Source organism: Rattus norvegicus, chromosome 17 (assembly GCF_021556685.1).
Source record: "Rattus norvegicus strain SHRSP/BbbUtx chromosome 17, alternate assembly SHRSP_T2T, whole genome shotgun sequence".
NCBI lineage: Eukaryota > Metazoa > Chordata > Mammalia > Rodentia > Muridae > Rattus > Rattus norvegicus.
Window position 1 is genome coordinate 8,601,343 of NC_141550.1, and position 12,329 is coordinate 8,613,671.

Below are 12,329 nucleotides of genomic sequence, written 5' to 3' on the forward strand. Positions count from 1 at the left end.
CCTTGGCTACCTGGGATTCTGGAAAAGCAGAAATGTGTTTTTACTTACACAAGTCTCTATCTCAGGCAGATGTGTGGGAAGATAACCAACGGTCTGATCAGCTCCCGCTCCGATGGCCGCCACGGGCTATGTTGGAATTCATCCCTGGGATAGCTGTGGTTACTTTCTTTAAAGGGGGATCAAAACATTGATATTCATCCAAGAGTTCTGCTGGGTAACCTGAGAGCAGATGACGTTCATTAATGGGAAACTCGCAAGGCGCTTGCCCTCGTGTTCTTAAGATTCTTCTCAACATTCCTCAGGGAGAAGTGGACCCCTTGTCTGTAAGCCCTCCTTTTATAGAAAGGCTTGTATCACAGGCTAGCCCTTCCAGGATTACAGACTTAGCTCATAAAAATAGAAGTTCACCTCTAGGAACACAGAAAGGAGGCCTCTCTTGCTTGTGTTTGGAACATTGCATTCTGGGCTCTTGCTGGGCTTGAAACACTTAGAGTAAGCCCATCGGTGAGTGCTGAAAGGGAGGACTCGGGGATCCAGGACATGTGACATGGCATAGGGTCTGGATTTGTGTGACCTGCTTGTGTTCTTAGTTTTGCTGCTGTTAACAGGTACTCTTACCCTCCTCAGTTTCACTCTGAGTCTCCTGAGGTCAGGAATGCTAGAGGGTACCACTTAGCAACCAGAAAATAATGGTTGAATCAATCAATCAAGGAATAATCAAAAGGGTAGCCCTGGGAGGAGGCCCCCAGATGCCAGTGTCTGCTCACACTATCTCCATGGGGTGAAGGGATGGTCCTACCCCTTCACTGAAGCAAGCAGTAATTACAGTCTGCCTTCCATTGGTTTACCAGCAGCTGGAGGCTATGAGTCTGCTAGCAAGGCAGGATCCCATACAGAACGCCTAATAACAAGGCAGAAACAGTGGGTTATGGTACTATGCAGCCTCCACCTCTACCTCTATTTCCTGTAGCTGTCACATGCCTGTTCTTGCTTGCTTTTCTCTTGCGGCAATGAAGCACTGTGACAGAAAGCAACTTGGGGGGAGGAAAGGGTTTATTTGGCTCATCTCAAGCCACTGAGGTTCATCACTGAAGGGAATCTGGGTGGGAACTCAAGGAGGAATGTGAGGTAGAAACCATGGAAAATTACTGCTGCTGGCCGGCTCTCTAACTTTCTCACAGGCTCACCGCAGCCAACTCTACTTCTCAGCACCACCTGCCAAGGGAATGGAGCCGCCCACAGTGGGCTGAGTCTTCCTATGTCTACCACAATCAAGACAATCCACTCCCCCAAGACACGCCCACAGGGCAGTCTGATTTAGGCAATCTTCCCCGTTAAGACTCCCTCCTAAGGTGACTCCAGTCTGTGTCAGGTTGTCAGTTAACTGGAACAACGGGTAAGAGAAGGCAAGCTCACAGTGTGGCTGAAAAGAATCAAATGAGATGCTGTCAATAAAGAACTCACATTAAAATACACCCAGGGCTCCAAAGTGGGGGGCAGAGAGGGGAAACAAACTGCATTCTAAGTGCTGGAAATGCTCTCACTGGAAACATAAGGTGTGTGAGCACAAGCAGCTGGCCAGACCAACGGGGACTGAAGCTCCCTATAGTAAGTAGCCCACCTGGATATTTGGGCTGACACCATGACCTCAGCCAAGAGACCAGTCCTGGAAACGAGGCTGGTGGGGACCCGGGGATCCCTATGCAGAATGTGTACATTGAGACAAGAGGCCACTGTTATGTCCTTTCTAACACAGCATTGCTGGCACGCCTAGCCTCACGATAGCATTCCCTCTTGCTGGCTGCTAGGAGGCTCAGAGTCTAACTTATAGCCTTGTTCCACCAGGAGAATGGGCCCTCAGCATTTACCATACCTCGGGGCAGGATGCATGACTACCTTGGTACTGCCCTTCCCCACTGTGCCCACAGACCTACAGACACACACGGCTGACTGCTTCCCCGGCAGCCAGCCCTTGGCTTAGCTTGCTTTTTCCTCACCCCGGTGTTTCCTTCTTCAGTGCCTGTCCCACTACAGCGTGCATATTTCTCGGACCACTTCTGATCCCATCTTGTGCGACGCGGAGAGCATGACCTATGAGGGAGCCGCGGGAGCGGGTCTTTCCCACAGCCGTGGTGGTGGAACGCTCTGAGGCCCTTTCCTGCCCCGTTCACTTCCGGTGGTGAAGGTCCAGTTTGTCCTTAAGAGGCTTGGCTACCAGACTGCTCCCCAGATTGTGTTACCTCCAGGCCCCGTGAAACCGTTGCCTAGCAACGCCTACCAGCTTCATGCTTCTAAATCCCTTATTTGTGTCTTACATGCAAGCGGCACACTCTTCCCTGACCCTGGGCGGCAGCCTGCCCTCCCACACCAGTCCCTCCAGAGTAGGGCTGAGCCGCTTGTCTGGGTAGGTAGAAAGTCGGGAACGGACCCTGCTCTGTTCCTGACCAAGACTCCAGGCTGTTGAGCATAAGCACAGATAGGCGAGCGGACACTCTGACGCTTCGGGAGCTGCTGTGAATGCGCTGGGGGAGTCAGCCGAGAAAGAAACGAGGGCAGCTGAGGCTTGAATCCCAAACAGCTATTCCAGCACCCGCCACTTTATTCAGCGACTTGTTTGTTTCATTCAGAAATAAATGGAGGCTTGCTTAAGGTGGCATCTCGACGGTAGCAAAAAGAAACATGGTATTCTAAAACAAGACAGTTACCCCCGTCTGTGGAAGCAGAGACAAGGAGTTGTGTGGGGAAGAGGGCTTGGCAATATGTAGATTTCACCTGCAAATCTCAAGGAGTTGTGGGAGCCTCAGGGGAAGAACCCCAATCATATAGAGCAGGCTCAGGTGTAGACTAACTCTTGCTAACGCCTTTTCATGAAGAAGTTTGCCAGGCGACCATCTCGCTGCCAGGACTCCAGATTCACCCTGCCCCACCCAGCATCCTCCGGATTAACTCAGGCAATATCAGAGGAGGCCAAGGCCTCAAAAGGAAAGCGTCTTTCCTCTCGTCACCCGGAGGGGACGCTGTTCTCCCTCGTGCTGGGCCTAAAGCTAGCCAATGCCATCTGGCCTCTGTCTCCCAGCCAAAAGTTAAAACTCTAAACATTACGCACATAAAGAGCTGAAGAGTCATTTTAGCTCTTTATGACGAAATCTATTTTCAATAATAAAATGAAGACCAGACAAGGAGAGAATGTCAAATCAAGAAAACTCCAGAGCTCTGCTATCCAATAGAGCCCCCACGAGCCGCTTAGATCTGATTACATTGAAATTTAATTAAACTCAAATAGAATTTTAAAAAAATCAAGCCCTTTTGGCTCACCAGCTGCGTAGCGATGATTTCAAAACCTGAAAGCGACACTCAAGGCTAGTGGTTATCACTCCAGAAATGTATAAGGTTCTGCTGGCTGGACAATACTATTCTGGAACATTCCATGAATGGGCCAGGGTCACGGTGTCCTGGTGACAGGACCTGTTGGATGCCCATGTGTCCTTGACCACTGTTCTAACGTGGGCCAAGAAAAACTCTACAGCTAGGGCCCAAGCTATTCTGGAACTTGTCCTGACATTAATTCTCTCATTCTGAAGGGAAAAAGAACCTATGACCTCTCCCTCTGGAGGGAAACTATTTCCACACTGCTTTGTGACGTGGTGAGCAGAATGCTGCACCCCCCAGCCCCCCACACCCAGTAAAAGTATGCTTCCCCGGGACTTGTGATTGTGAATGTATTTAGAAAAATCTTTACAGATTAGTTCACTGAGAGCTCATGAGATCTAGACCATGCTGCTGTACACAGTTGTCTCAGGTCTTAAGACCTAGGTCATACTAATGCATGCAGTTGTCCCAGGTCTAGAGACCCAGGCCATGCTGCTGTATACAGCTGTCCTAGGCCTTAAGATCTAGACTATGCTAGTGTATACAGTTGTACTAGGTCTTGAGATGCTGTAGTCTACAGCTGTCCTTAAGTCCAATGACAAGTGTCCTCAGAAAAAGGAAAGGCATTGACCGAGCCTGAGCAAGAGGCTCCAACATGTGGAGCTAGGCAGCTCGGAGCCGAGAAATGATGGCCGGAAGCCACAGTGAGCCTGGGACAGATCGTTGTCCAGGGTGTCCCCAAAGCAAAACGCTGTCCACACCTCAACCTTTGACTTTTGATAAGAGATCTTTGTTTTTGTGGCAATCCCTTGTGATGAGTCCTCAGAAACCCCTAGAAGAAGTTACTGGTAAATGAGGAGTGTATGAGTTTCCTCTTCCCATACAGACCTGTTCTGCATCTTGCTTGGCCCTGACTCTAGGGTCCGTAGCATGAGCACAAAAGCAGGCAGTAGATGAGTCTACAGACTAGACCCTAAAGCAGAGAGTATCCCACCTCGGCTCCCCAGCCCTTGGTTCGCTATGACTCCCTTCTGTACGCCGTCCGTCACTAGTATGCATACACCACCTCTCCTCCCTCTCCTGCTGGCCTCTTCCCAGTTCTTACTCCAAAATTTCCTCAAAACCCACCTCCTTCAGGAAACTCCTCAGACCATCCATCCGGTGGGACAGCCTCAAGACAGAGCAGTGATCTTACGTTCTAGGCTTGCTCCTGCCACACTCTTGCTGTCACACACACACACACACACACACACACACACACACACACACACACACAGCCTCTCCCCCTCCTAGGCCTCACTATCCCCACCTGCAGTGTGAAAAAGGAGGGCTGTGATCCAGCTCTTGTGAGGCCAAGTTCCCTGTTCTGCATCCCTTCCCCGCCCAGCTCCAACCTTAGCCTATCTCCACAGCAAATGTAGAGAGAGGACGTCAAAGAGCTGAGAAGGGGAGACACATTTAGAACGTCTTTAGATCTGAAGGTGAGCCTCCTAGACCCAGAACTGTTGAAAGAAGTCAGAGTTCTAAATCTAAGGGATACCAGCCATAATGAGGCCCAGGTACAGACGCCAATCCCCCAAGCCAAAGCACCTGCTCTTCGACTGTTCTCTTGTCTGAGCACTCTGTAGCCAAAACATATGGAGAAGTCATGAACCACAGAACCAACAGCACTAACCCAGTGTCAACACTGGCTGGGTGTCAGGGAACCACTGGGTCCCTTGTGAGTCTTCTGAAGTGACCACTCCCTTCCACCTTGGCTGACTACCTGGGTGACTCCATTTCATTGTCGCTTGCTATTGTAAGCAATCTGATCTCAGAAGCCTGAAGAAGGTTTGTGAGATGTTCAGACCCAGCTGGAGAGGACAGGGTGGCTGTGCTTGCAGAGAAGAGTCACTTACACCACACCACCCCCATTCTAGCACTGGGGCTCGGGCCTGAAGTCGTCTCTGAAAGCTTCAGTCACTCTGGTCACAGGCAATCTCTCGAGCTCACTGGCTTCTTCCTAGCCAAGATGGCAGACCTCTGGAGTGACCCAGAGTGGCAGAAGGAGGAAGCCTCACACATTAGCTCAAATTAAAATGAATGCCAGGAGACTAAATGTTCTGCGTAGTCGTTGAACTTGGTGTTTTCTGAGCACGAGGTACTGGCAGCCATGGGCAAGTGGCCTGCCAGCTGGTGATGCATCCGTCACTCCCAAGAATACACATGACTTTATTATAAACTGGCGTGAGTCATGCCCCTGCCTCCTTCCCTCGCTTCATCATGAATCGAATCATGAAAAGGTATGGCTCAATCATTTCTTATGGCCCGTAGGAGCTGAAGAACTAACAAGGACTTTTGTCAAGCAACAGGATGTCTGGGCAAGGCCAGGGGCTACTGGACACCAGAAACTCAGGCGTGGACTGGTGCACCGCATACTCCGTGTTGACGGACACCAGGCATCTGCACACAAACCAGGGTGTCACAGCAGAGAGGCAAGGAAAGTCAGATACACCCCGGCACACAGGCCTCGGGCCGCATGCTGCTTACAGCCTTCTAGAAGTCTGTAAAGTGCTCGTTCTCTCTGTATTTCTTCCCTCGATGGGAAGTTTGGAGCAGGGAATTGACCTGGGGTTTCTTCTACTGATACTATTCCACAGACTACGGTGTGAAAAGAGAAAAGCTAGTATGACATCCCCCGGAGTGCCCAGCACTGTGTGTCTGCTCAGAGAGTGGTCGCTGATGTCCTGCTGAGCCTGGCCAGCCTCACCCAGACACTGGGAATGCGGACACACACCCCTGTGCTACAGCAGAAGGCAACTTGATCCCAGGCCTCCACCCTGGGCCTCTTGCCTGCCTAGACTTCCAGCCTTGGCTTCAGGTCTCCTTGGACACTCCTAGCAGCACCCTCTCTCTAGAGCCTCTCTCCTCAGGTTCTTTGACCTATTGGTCCTGAACACACTTCCAACCTCTGCCCTTCTCTTTCTCCAAAGACCTAAGGATGGCAAGAAAGAGCTTCTGCCCTGTGGCCTGGACTGCCCCAACCACTTATCCACTTTCCCTAATGATAGGGTCTAAGAGTGCCCCATGCTAGACTCTCCTGATTCCATAACAGACTTCTCTCTCATAAGTCTTCTGTCACCTCCAGAGACACCGCCTGCAGAATCAGAGCTGAACGGTGCTCCATGCAAGCAGGGAAAAGCCTCAGGTGCCAGAACCTACAGGCGTTCTGCTTAAATTGAGCAACGGGACGGCTGTGTGCCCAGGGCATGCATCAGGTCTGTATTGTTGAACATTTACCAAAAGCCTGGGCATGCCGGATCATCTCCTTCCTTCTATGCCACAGTTCTATTGGGCAAACCCCCACCTCCACCTCGGGGCAGACAGAGGTCAACATGTTGTAGAAGGAGGGGCTGAGGGACCCCCTGATGAACCTTGGGAGGAGCTGGATGTGAGGGTCACAACAGAGCCCAGAGGCTGCTTCCAGAGCCTCGACATCCCTGGAATTCTGCCTCCCAATACCAAGAACCCCTGGCTCCAGTTTTATCTCTGATGCTGGAAACCAATGAATGAATATTAGCCCAAGGTGGGGATGGCAGAGGGGGCCCCCACACGCCAGCAGGTGACAGCAGAGCTGCCTAATTGGAGGGATGTCCTTTCCCAGGCAAGCCCCGATGGGACACTTCTACTTGGGGGAAATCACACATACAAGCCACAGGGACAAAGTTTGGGTGACTAATACTTTAGGTAACTCGTTTTCTCTCTTTCTATGTGTTAAATGTGATTTAAATTTAAATTTAACAAGAGAACAAATTTCAAACATGCACAAAAGAGAGGGAAACTTTTAAAGAGGAGAGAGAGAGAGAGAGAGAGAGAGAGAGAGAGAGAGAGAAGGCAAAGGGAGAGAATATTGGATGGTAAGGAAGATGGGGGCTAGAAGAAAGCCTTAGGGGCTATAAGGATGCTCATACTTCCTGAGGGGTATCTCTAGCTCACATTCCCCACAGAAGGGGTGTGACCTTATTGACTGGCAGGGTCCGGAGCCCCTAGGGCCTCCCTATCATCCACGTCAGAGACTATAACCCCTCTAGCATGCTACTATCCGGAGTGAGGAAAGGCCAACCAAAAATGGACAGCCGGCTACCTAACCACTGTCAGAGCTCCAGCTGTCACGTTAAGCTGGAGCTCTGAGGGTCCTCTTGGCAATCCCTGCTTCTGTGGACTTCTCTGCTGATGACAGGTGTCCTGCAGATTCGGACCCCCGGGGGACAGAACTGAGACCTGGCCCTTCTCAGGCTTCCTCCGACTGTAACCTTGACCACCTCTGGCAACCGAGAACTCCTTTTCAGACAACAAGTCCCACGTCCTTGACTCATGGACAGCAAAAACAAGCTCCTGCCACTCTCCTCTCTCTATTCTCCCCCCCCCACCCACCCTCCAGCCCCTGCCAAGCTTCACGGACTGTGACTCCAGCCCAGACACAGACCAAGAGGCAGGAGGGTCCATGACTTTCCACAACCCAGTCAGTGATGTCTGCCTAGGCTCTCCCTCTAATGAAAGCACCAGAGGGGCCCAGGAAGTAACAAACGGGTCATGGTGGGGGCCCGATTACACAGGCTAATAACAAATCCGTGCTGGGCCAGGAGTCACCCAGACGGAAGAGGGGATTTATGGGCCAAAACCTGATTTCTCAGAATCCAGCAAACTCAGGGACAGAGGAGCAAAACCTGACGGAACACCCCCCAGGTCTCGCAGGGAGCCCATGTGTGTCTGAGGGCTTCAGCCTCGTCTGCTTTCTGTACTTTATTGCTGGCAGAGAGACGGGAAATTTATTACTTTACAAATCATACCATCCGCAGCATAAATGAACTATCTGGCCGCGGCACGCTCGGGCCCAGATGATTTGCAAAATGTCTAATGGTAAGCGGGGGTTATGCTATCTGCTTACGGCCTCTGAGACAAAGGCAAGCCGTGACGTGGAGCATCTGCGCAGTGTAACTCGAGGTCGGCAAATTGGCTGTGACTCATAAATGTTGGCTCAGCAGCGTTACATAAGTCAATGCGCTCGTCGGGGACTCAGAGGTGCACAGAGCTGGCCCTGACAAGGCTGCAGATGACAAGCAGGGCACCGCCGGCAGGTCATGGCCAGGCTGAGTTCCAGAGCCTAGTTAGTCCTGGGGTCTGCTAGCTGTCAGAAGCCTGGGCATACCCCAAGGACTGCCAGGAATAGCCTTTCTGCTCCAAAGTTCCCAAACCTAGGGTGGGGGAGAAGGTGTTGAAATTCGTGACAGGAGTTAGTCAGGGGTCACAGCCCATGGGGTGGCAACCCTTTGCTGACTGGCCCAGCTGGTGACAGGCTCAGCTCAGTGCCTGGGACTTTGGGTATCACCAGAAGGGAGGCGAAAGCACACGCAGTTTACAAAGGAAAATAAGCAAGTCATTCCTCCTCGGGCTCGCACGGTGGTGGTACAGGACCCGAACCCAGGCTGTTGGAATCCCTCTCTCCTGCATCTATGATACACTAAGAGTTTATAGTCACCATGTTCACACAGCCCTCGGAGCAACCTCAGATATGGAGCTCACTCCTATTTTAAAGTGAGCAGACTGAGGAGGCTCCGGAGAATCAAAGCCCGGCTCAGTCAGGTTCACACAGCGGGACAGCAGGACGTAGCTGAGCGGAGCTGAAATACAAGTGCAGATTTTATTGTGAGGGCCCCAACTTTTTCCTTCTGTATTTCTCAACCCCCCCCACCTTAATCCAGGTATTATTTTGGGGCCGATCACCACCTCTCACTGTCTGTGATGCGTAAGGGACATGAGGTGGAGCCTCTCCTGGAACTCAGGAGAGTCTGCACGGAAGGCATATAGTATAGGCCAGCCTATTCCTTAAGCCAGGCTTAGAAGCACACACCAGGACTCAAGGCAAGTTCAGCCAGGGCCCAGTCATGTAGCAGAGACCCTGCTTCAAATACAAGGTGCCCATGTTGGTTCTAGGACGCTGGTGACCTTCTCAGGGCAGTAGAAGGAACCAGTAGAACTGGTCCGTTTACAGATGGGCCACCAGGACCAGCCTCAACTCAACATTCAAGTTTAGAGGATAGCACTGGGAAAAACTAACTTTGTATCGAAGGCTTTAGCCGAAAAAGCAAAAGCAAAATTTCCGGACATTGATTTTTAACATGGGGAATGGCTTGAGAACACTTCAGTCTGCAAAACTAACAAAAGTGTCTTGGTGATGTTCACAATAGTGAATGTTGACCATGCTATTAGCATTAGAAATAAAAGGCTATTTACTTTAATACTCATACATAAAACCCAGTACATACATGCACGCATGCATACATACATACATATATACCAGTCTCCCTTATTTTGTAAGAAATATGCTTGGCCCTAGATAGTCCTCCCTTCCTTCTTTCTCCCTCTCCCTCCCTCCCCTCCCCCTCCCTCTTCCCTCCTCCCTTCCCCTCCCCCTCCCTCTTCCCTCCTCCCTTCCCCTCCCCCTTCCTTTTCCCTCCTCCCTCCCCCTCCCCCTCCCTCTTCCCCCCTCCCTTCCCCTCCCTCCCCTCATGCATTCATTCACCCACCTGCCTGCTCCACAAAGCTTACTGTTCCCATCTCAGGTTTGATCCAGAGACGGAGTCCATGGAACTTTTCACGCCCATGTGTCAAATGCCAGATGCAGATTAGGCCCCATGATCTCTGGAGAAGCTTAAATTCAGCTAATGGACTTTTTATAGCACGTAAATGTCACCTCAAGTAAGGAAGCCTATTAGACACATAAATAGCATGCACATGCCTACAGACTGTGGGAGGAAGACGATGGCACCCACGGTCAGCACCAGATCCACCACCCAGAGATGGCAATCCAACCAGGACCAACCAGTGTCCCTATCAGAGTCTTTCAGTGCATAGCCGATACCATGTGTGACAGCTGCCAAGGACGCAGTCACGGACAGCCTGGTCTCTTAAGAACTCTCACAGCCCTCGAACCTTGGCCTTGGCCTAGACAGAAACCCACAAACAGAACACTACAGATGCTCACCCAAGCTGGCCGGATGCATGGTCCCTACGCTCCTACTTCCGAAAAGAGCAGAGACACTGTTATCTCAAAGGCACACATGGTGGGGAAGCTAGATGGCTCCCTGATGCAGCAGGGACTCTTGTAGAAAGATGGGGAGTGGAGGGCAGGGTCACCACAACAGAAGAGACTAGAAGGACCTCAGCACATGCATGAAACACAGCCTCCCTTCTTAAATCTCGCCCTCCGTTTCCTGGGTAACAACCTTACTACACTACACTGTTACAGCAGCAGCCACCAGAACATGGGGAGGAAGGGCAGACTCTGAAAAGCCTCCATGTTCCTTCAATGGGCCAAACAGAACCTCCCGTTCCACAAGTCCCACAAGCTGAGGACACAAGAAACTGGTGGCGAGGTATCTGCCAACAGAGTTCCTCGACAGAAAATGACCAAGACATCCAGCCATCGCCTACCCCTGTGACACATGGAGAGGGAGTCACAGCTATGGCCACAGATGGTTTGAGACTCCCCCTCTGCTGCCCCTGGCTGCTAATAAGGCCAGGCTGCCGAGGCCCAGCTACTGTTCTACAAGTGCCAGGTGACCAGGAGGCCTGGCCAGGATGAGGAGCCACTAGTTTGGGCAATGTGTCCTTCCGTAAGTCTCTGATGGTACTTTCTATAAGTTCTTTATCTGATCAGTGTGCAACTCCTCCTCTGTCATCTGTTTCTGTCTGTCTGTCCATCTGTCTGTCCATCTGACTGTTTTTGCACCCTTTCTATGTCTCTCTGTGTGATTTACTCTGTTTCTCTCTGTGTCTCTCTGCCTTTCTCTCTCTGTCTCTCTCTTTCCACATCTCTGTCTGTCTCTCTTTGTCTCTCCCTACCTCCCTGCCTCTTGCTTTCTCCCTCTCTTGTTTCCGACATCGTTTGACATTATATCCTTGACTGGATTAGAACTCACTATCTAGGCTCACACACACACCCCTGGAAGGTAGCTAGTTATCAGATAGGATGGTCTTCATCTTGCAGCTATCAATCCTCCTGCTGCCTCTGACTTCTCAGTGCTCAGATTTAAGCATTGCTTAGGCAAAGTCCTGTGGAAGGGTAGGTTTGGGCCACTGTGAAAGAGGACGAGAGGAGGGCAGAAGTCTGCTGAAACTCCTCTAACCTGAGCTTTTTCCAAGGTGCCAGCTCCAGTGCCAGCCACTTCCCTGGCTTGTCACAGCTCCCAGCAATCCAGGGCAGCTGAGACAATGCAGGCAAGAAGTCCTATCGTGCAAAAGGTTGAACATGTGATGTAACCTGAGTTCCGACGACCTACTAGATTTCTGCAAAAGAGCCCCCAGAACTCCTTGCTCAACTTCAACCTCAGGTCAAGGGGAAAAATGAGTTTGTTAATTCAAGCAATTCCCCAGCGGTCAGTAGTTTACACCGCACACTTTGAAACAATGTAGCCTAAGTCAGGGGAGAAGTTGAATAATTTTCTAGGGGAGAGCCAAGGACTATCTGTTAACCTTGACAGGCTCCACAACCGCCTTCGCAGGCTAGCCAGATCCCCTCCCCAGAGGCTGGGGGAAGGCTCTGGCTCGCATACACCCCTGGAGAAGATGGTTAGCAGACAATGGCTTCCCTAGCATCCCAAGAAGGCTCCAGAGAAACCCTTGTCTCCAGCCGGGAACTGGGAAGGAAAGGTATGCTGAGCAGGCTCCCTGCTCCCAGGTTAGTCCCAGGCAGGAAGTTGTGGGAAGAATCCTTTTAAGAGAAGATTAATGACTGTGGGAGTCTTCAAGGGCACCTGGTAAATTCCAGTCCTTCATCCCGCTAATATTTATTGGGCATTCATTACATGCCAGTTTCACCGTAATAACCTCACCATAATAACCTCACGGATGGCAATGTGTGGACCAGGGAGAATGTGTCAAGGGAGCCCTGGCAACAATCATCACGTAGCGATGGATGG

At 51.1% G+C, this 12,329-nt stretch overlaps 2 long non-coding RNA genes across 3 annotated transcripts in view; both read right to left on the reverse strand.

Annotated features, from left to right (window-relative positions):
- The window catches only part of LOC120097948 (uncharacterized), a 40,734-nt gene extending 38,559 nt beyond the window's left edge, over positions 1 to 2,175 (reverse strand). For both annotated transcript variants that reach the window (XR_015641451.1, XR_015641450.1), the window contains exons 1-2: positions 1,998 to 2,175; positions 49 to 219 (exon numbers count right to left, since the gene is read on the reverse strand). This is a non-coding gene — a long non-coding RNA (uncharacterized LOC120097948). The remainder of the gene's footprint in view (positions 1 to 48; positions 220 to 1,997) is intronic.
- LOC147999974 (uncharacterized) overlaps positions 1 to 12,329 on the reverse strand; it is a 93,814-nt gene that overhangs the window by 67,391 nt on the left and 14,094 nt on the right. The gene's annotated exons all lie outside the window — the stretch shown is intronic.